Source organism: Dipteris shenzhenensis, chromosome 5 (genome assembly GCF_047967505.1).
Source record: "Dipteris shenzhenensis isolate YYH24624 ecotype China chromosome 5, Dip_SZ_1.0, whole genome shotgun sequence".
Classification (NCBI taxonomy): Eukaryota; Viridiplantae; Streptophyta; class Polypodiopsida; order Gleicheniales; family Dipteridaceae; genus Dipteris; species Dipteris shenzhenensis.
Genome location: NC_141600.1, coordinates 33,743,571 through 33,751,138, shown reverse-complemented (window position 1 = coordinate 33,751,138; position 7,568 = coordinate 33,743,571).

Sequence of the window (7,568 nt, the reverse complement as noted above, 5' to 3'; positions counted from 1 at the left end):
CAAAATGCTAGAGGAATGCTGGATCTCCCCTACCATTATATATGGGAAGTTCTACTTTTCCCAAGGGGAGTCTGCCTTGATTGTTATTATTTCTTGTTGGTGAACTGAAGGGAAAGCATGAAGTGAATACAAAATGAGAATTTCATTTTGAATGAAGAAGGGTGAGGTCCTTATGTAGGCACCTCTTACATGATCACTAACATCACTGATGACCTCTAAGCTCCACAATCATCTCCTCAATCAGCTCCTAGATTCTCTCAATCATCCTATGTGGCATCTACCACCTAATTGTGCTTATATGCACCTAACTGGGCCTCTAGCACACACACATAGAAACCAAGGTGTGCCTGAGGCATACACCTTGAGATATCCCAACAAACCCCCCCTCAAGGGAATGCCTCAGGCTATGTCAAGGATTCATCTAGTCTCATAGTTTCTCATGCCATCTCATGGTGGTCAAGGATAAATCTATGTCTAGGTTCTCATGCTAGCAAGGGGTTCCCAAGGGTGTGAAGTAAACAAAAGGGATACATAAGACCTTCCAATGGTTATCTCCCCTACATGTACACAATGTTTGCAAGAGGTACCATGGAGCAAAAACACATACACATGGCCTACATAATATGGTGATCAGAGGTGTTTACAAAGCAAACAATAGTTTATTTCATTCATTTTGGAGGACTATCCAGGCTGAGTACCTTGACTCAACAAAAAAGAGAGATTTGGAGCATATATGGAGATGGTTCAAAAAGCATAATCTTCATAGGATGCCTCATCTTGTGGAGGCACACCAACTGAAAGTAGATTGGCAGTCTCTGGCTTTGTAGTTGCTTCCTTTTTGGCAACCATTATCTTGATGGAAGCCATGTTGGCATTCTCTTCCATTGTAGCATAACAAGAAATTGCTTTATGATTTGGCCTTTCACATATTTTACATAAGCAAGCCATGAGAGGGTCTAACCCAAGAATTGGGTAGTGTCTACTCTCTTACAAGGCTAGAAAAACAGCTGAAAAGCTTTAAAGTATAAGCATTTAATGTAGCAAAGACTTGTGACCAAATTGCATACTAAAAAATCATAATGGAAATGATGCTTCATCTTGCATGCTTCATAGAAGTGGCTAAATGAAAGTATTCCAAGAAATCTAGATATAGCAACCTAAAGGAAAGTTGTAGCCACAATTGTACTAATGCTATTCAATACTTTAAAGCATCAGAAATGCTAAAGTAGCATCTAATGTAGCATCAAACTCACAACCTTGTCAAAACTGTCCAAAACAGAGGCCTGAACTTGGAGGGCTTTTATCTCCTTCTTCAGAGCAAAGAAAACAGGGCTTTCTAGCTCAAATGAAAGCTCACATATGGGCAAATTTTTGGTGTAGAGGTTAGACAAAATTTCATGCGATGTTGCTGGCTGGAACGTCGTCAAAATCGACTGGTTTTTAGCTCTGTTCTCCTTGAATATACAGCCATTGCTGCTCAAATTTCAACACAAGATAGCCCAAGGTAATATCTTTGGGGAATGGCAACCAGCAGCAACGATCTTTCTTCAATTCCTTGCAGGTGAAAGTTTGCCCATACGAAGGGTATCTCCAGCCAGAAGGACTTGGAGAATGGTGAAGCAACGAGGGAGAACAAGCTCTAGCAAGTTTGGGGAAGAAATGGTGAAGATGATGAAGAAGAAGATGATGTGGCACAAATGGGCTCAAGGAGGATCATAGGGCTCTGATACCATGTTGGTGAACTGAAGGGAAAGCATGAAGTGGACACAAAATGAGAATTGCATTTTGAATAAAGAAGGGGAGGTCCTTATGTAGGCACCTCTTACATGATCACTGACATTACTGATGACCTCTGAGCTCCACAATCATCTCCTCAATCAGCTCCTAGATTCTCTCAATCATCCTATGTGGAATCTACCACCTAACTGTGCTTATGGGTGAGTTATGGGCACCTAACTGTGCCTCTAGCACACACACATAGAAACCAAGGTGTGCCTGGGGCATACACCTTGAGATATCCCAACATTTCTTTGATTATAGAAATTGTATCCCCATCATTGTCGCGACGGCGTCCAGCCATGTTGGGGCATGGAGGAGTTAAAGGGAGCGATGGAATCTCAAGGGGGGATTCAGGGTAGAGGATTATCGGGGGCAGTTATTGCAGTGGAGTTGTATGCATATTTGGTGAGCATTGGAGTTGGAGGCATTGGCCGAAACGTAGCTACATGCAGATTGGGCAAGATATGCCAACGATGTCTCTGCCAAAAGTGCGGGTGTGGATGAAGTTTTGTTGGGAGGGTTAGAGTGGTGTTAGGTTGTGTAGGGACCCTTGTGTTAATAGTGTGCCTAAGATTGTCCTATGTGTGTAGGGAAATGTGCCGGTGTAGACGGATCATTAATCGGAGGTCACAGCATGAAGATATGAATGAATTTGTGCGAAACGAGGCCCACACGGGGGTGCGATTGAGCGAGTGCTAGGGATGATGAAATGGTGTACAATGGGCTGGAAAAATACCCCATAGAGTGATGTTTTTGTGTGTGAAATCTAGGTTCAAACAGGGTTTAGTTTGGGTCCCAAACGGATGAGTTACGAGGGGTCAAAGTAGGGGTTACATTTTCTTTTGGGGGGGGGTCCTAAGGGTTCTGTGAATAGACTTTAGGTCCAACTTTAGGTCCAACTGAGGAATTAGAACCAAGTTAATCTAGTTAGGTTAACTAACCTATGTCCTCCTAGTTACTATAACTGGGAGGTTACCCTAACTAAGTGCACTAACTACAGTTAGTGACTAACTGAAGGTTAGTTAAACCAACCTAAGGTAAACCTAACCTAGGTTAGACTAACCTAGCCTAGTTTAACACTAACCTAATCGAGTTTACTAACCTAACCTAATTATACTAACCTAATCTAGGTTAAACTAACCTAAGGTTAATTGCAGTGGCGCCAAATGTTGGTTCCTTCTTATGGCTTTCGTAGGAAGAGCAGGGTTTTCTCAGTATGCAGGGTTCTGAGGCTTTTTGTCACCTACATATATATTGTGGTTGTCGTTTGTAGTATACGTGTAGCTTAGGACCTCCAGTTGTGTTCTGATGAGAGACGTAGGCTTAAGTGTGGTAAGCAAACATAGTGCATTCATGTGTAAAAGGAACGTGTATTATCATGGTTGAGGTGATGAAGGCTTTCGCCTTCATTGGGGGTTGCAGGGTTTAGGAGGAATTTAAGGGGTAGAAGGAGGTTCTAGAGTTTAGAAGGAGGCTCCATGGTTTAGAAGAGGTTCCAGGGTTAGAAGGAGGTTCCAAGGTTTAGAAGGAGTTCCAAGGTTTAGAAGGACGTTCCAAGGTTTAGAGAAGGTTCCAGAGTTTAGAAGAGGTTCCAAGGTTCAGGGTAGAATACATGGTGGAGAACTCGTCTCCCTCGTAGATCATGGAGGTTAAGGGTTGAGGAACTAAGGGTTTAGGGGGAGCATAGGAGTGGGAGAGGAAGAAGGTGTAAGAGCAGGGATGAAAGAAGAGAGAGGAGGGAGGAGGAGGAGGAGGAGGAGGGAGGAGGAGAAGGGAGGAGGAGAGAGAAGGAGGCAGGAGGAGGAGGAAGAGGGAGAAGGAGGGAGGAGGAGGAGGAGGAGGGAGGAGGAGGAGGGAGGAGGAGAGGGAGAGAATGGGTTGCAAGATTGAAGGAGAGGGGAGGAGGAGTTGCAAGGTTAGGACATGCTTTTAGACATGGAGAGCAAGGAAGCATGGACACTTGAGAAAATTGCTTGGAATACCAAAGTAGAACTCAACACAATGCCCCAAAGAGTGTGGGCTTCATTCCATTATGGGATATTTATACAAGTTGGAGAGCTTCTCTCTCTGCATCTAGGAATTGTAACACATTCTCTCTCTACATGTAGAGCTTGCATATAGAAGTCGCATGTAGAACTTGCATGTAGGAGTGCCATGTAGAAATCACATGTAGAAGTCGCATGTGGAACTTGCATGTAGAAGTCGCATGTAGAAGTCGCATGTAGAACTTGCATGTAGAAGTCGCATGTAGAAGTTGCATGTAGAAGTGGCATGTAGAACTCGCATGTAGAACTCGCATGTAGGAGTTGCATGTAGAACTCGCATGTAGAACTCGCATGTAGGAGTTGTATGTAGGACTCGTATGTAGAACTTGCATGTAGAACATGCAAGTTGGATTTCTAAGAGGTATTATTTCTAGCCTTATGCAAGTACAAGCGGAGCTTTGCTGCTACTCTACACACTTATTCTATTCTACCTATGTCCATGTTGGCACAGGGACAACAATAATATTTTATAAAAAACCTTTAATAAAAAGGATGTTGCCCCATTTTCCTTGTCCCCACTTGCTTCTATCAAAATACCTTCTAAATTATTAAAACTACAGGCCTAGGCTATTAGGCCCCCTTCTCCAAATAATGTCATTGCCTAAATAAAAATACTATTAGGATCCCTTCTCCAAATAATGTTGTTGCCTAAATAAAAATAATATCAATAAGAGTTTTATATACCTATGTGGACTCCACCTCATCCATGCATGCAAGTTGTTATTTTCTCACTGTTAGATTGATAAAAGATGTAGTAAGAAGATTTTAATAAAATATAGATTTTCTCACTATTAGATTGATAAAAGCATCAGTAAGAAGATTTTTAATAAAATATAGAGGGGGCCCACATCACAACGTCCCTATTTTCTCAAGGGGAAAAAGAAATGATGAGATTATATGTAGTCATTCTTTATTAAAGTTCAATATATTTTACTCTTTGTGCATGTTTCTCTTGTAAATTGGCTTTCAGATTTCCAAGGCAGATTTCTCTCTTTATGTGAGAAAAACAGAGAAAGGTATTATGCTGCTTGTCATTTATGTTGATGATTTGATCATCACCGGTGATAGTGATGAAGATAGGCTTGAGGTGCCAGCTTCTTCATCTCTATCCCCAAACAATTCCCTCTTCAAATTCATGAATTGCTCATCGAACATGTCATACTCTGGTGTGGCATCCTTGATTGCCTTTTGTGTTAGTTGTCGGTGAGGCTCAACTCATCAAAGCATGCAATCTCATCGATTGCTAGATTCACTGGAGCATTAAAGTCAATGACATCATCAAAAGTGTCATTCGAGAGCCGACAAACTCATCCTCTCAGAGACTGGTTTCTTCCATCACTTCCAATAGGGTAAGGTATTCCTCACCCTCAATCCTAATTGGATCAATTGAAGCAAGGTGTTGCTTGCTTGCTGCCTCATCTAGATTATAGGTAGAGGATGGATAAGTTGGATATGAAGATAAGATGACCTCGCTTTCAACTTGCTCCTGAGCTAGGCTAATAGTATGCTCCTCAGGCTCCAAGTCTAGGTTTAGGTCATCTCCTCCACCACTTGTTGATGGACCTGCTTCACCACTTGTGGATGTAAGACCCTCAGACTGCTTGCCAACATCCTCATCAAACTTGCTAGTCGCAAGGAGAATGGTAAGGGCTGCATGTCTCTCGATCAAATGAATTGGGGAAGATGAATCATCCCCGATGGGAATAGCGTACTCACAAAGAGAGAGAGGGACATTATCCATGGCCCTACCTAGTCTCTTCTTGAAGGTAGCACTCTGGTCAAAAGAGCTCAAAATATCCAATGAAACCCATTGGTGAGGGGAATTAACAATCGCGACAGATTGCCCATGGATAAGTCTATCAAAAAATTGAAGAGAGGGATTATCAGTAGGAAGGAGAGCTCTCAAGTGTGACTCAAGATGGAATGCTTTGCAGAAGATAGGATAAACCTGATCTGCAGAGGCATGGGAATCAGTGGATGAAATCCACTGGTCAAAGGCCTCTCTAGGGGAAGCCATGAGTGTAGGAGGATGCTCGGGAAGACAAAAGAGGAGGCTATGGAATGCAAGGTTACTTAAGAGTGGGAAACTCAAGGTTACTCAAGAGTGGGAAACTGAAAATGTGAAAATGACCTTAGAAGTGTACTTTATAAATGGACATTGCCCTTAAAAATGCTCTTAATTACATATTTTTACATTTATTGTTTTTTCTTTGGAAAGTCTTTCTTTCTCTATCTCTCTGTCTCTCTCCTTAGCTATCTCCCTCTCCTCTCTCTCACTCTCTCCCTATCCCTCTCTCTCTCTCATAGACCACAAGGTCTTTTGAGGATGTTAATATATCTTTCTTTCTTTCCCTTCCTTTGTGTCCCTCATTGCTCTCTCTCTCTCTCTCTCTCTCTCTCTCTCTCCCTCCCCTCCTCTCCCTTGTTCTCTCTCTGTCTCTCTATCTCTTTCCCTCCCTTTGTGTCCCTATTTGCTCTCTCTCTCTCTCTCTCTCTCTCTCTCTCTCTCTGACACCAAATGATCATCTTGTTGCCATGTTGCCCTTAGCTATCTATGTCATGGACATTGATTTTACATATATACTTTTTGTATTTTGTTAGCGGCTTCACCCTTTGGATCAGTTGTATATGGGTTTTTTTTCAATCTCATAGTCTCTCAAAGACTTTAATTAACTTTCTCATTTTTCTCATTCTCAACTTAGAGGTGCAAATGAATAATTGCAATCTTAACTCTCTCTCGCTTCCCATTCTCTACCTCTCTCTCTCTCTCTCTCTATTCCACTCTCCATCTCTCTCTTTCTGTCCCCGTCTCCATTGTCATGGACATTGATTTCATGTATACATTTTTTGTATTTTGTTAGTAGATCCACCCTTTGGATCAGTTGTATCTAGGTTTTTTTTTCAATCTCTTAGTCTCTCAAAGAGCTTAATTAACTTTCGTATTTTTCTCTTTCTCAACTTAGAGGTGCAAATGAATAAATGCAATCTTAACTCTCTCTGTCTCCCTTTGTATCCCTCCCCCTCCCTTTATTTCTAAGAGGACCTTTGTGTCCCTGACTTCTCTCTCTCTCTCTCTCTCTCTCTCTCTCTCTCTATATATATATATATATATATACATATATATATATATATACATATATTCATACATCTAACTTTGTCTCATGACCAAATGCATTATTTGTGTCACTTATTGCACTCTCAACATCTCTCTCTCTCTCTCTCTTAGTCTCTCTTGCACGCTCTAATTTCTATCTATCTTGAGATCACACACTCTCTGTCTTGCACAATACAAATATACAAATATCCACACAAATATAAAATTACAAATATTTATTGCTTTATCATTCATAGACCATAGAGAGCCATCAATCTAGAGGTGCATACTTAATTTAAAAAATCTTAACAATAAATGAAACAACACTTTGTCTTATATATGATTTTTGTTCATACATGTAACAATACCTTATTGCCAAGTGCATTGTTGAAGCAGTAAGGATCCAAGAAACTGGATATCATATGAAATACCTGCCATCATGTCTCTACTAGCTCTAGAGTATGGGGGTGGCAACAATTCTTATAAAGGATACTTGTCTCATCCCTATATCTAACTTTGTGATTATCAAGTCTAAAATAATAGTCTTGGGGAGGGCTTGCTATTGCCAACTGCAATTCTTCCCTGATAAATCGCATGGTCCACTCCTCTTCCAATTCCAACATTAGATCAAGATGTCCTTGCTGATAAAT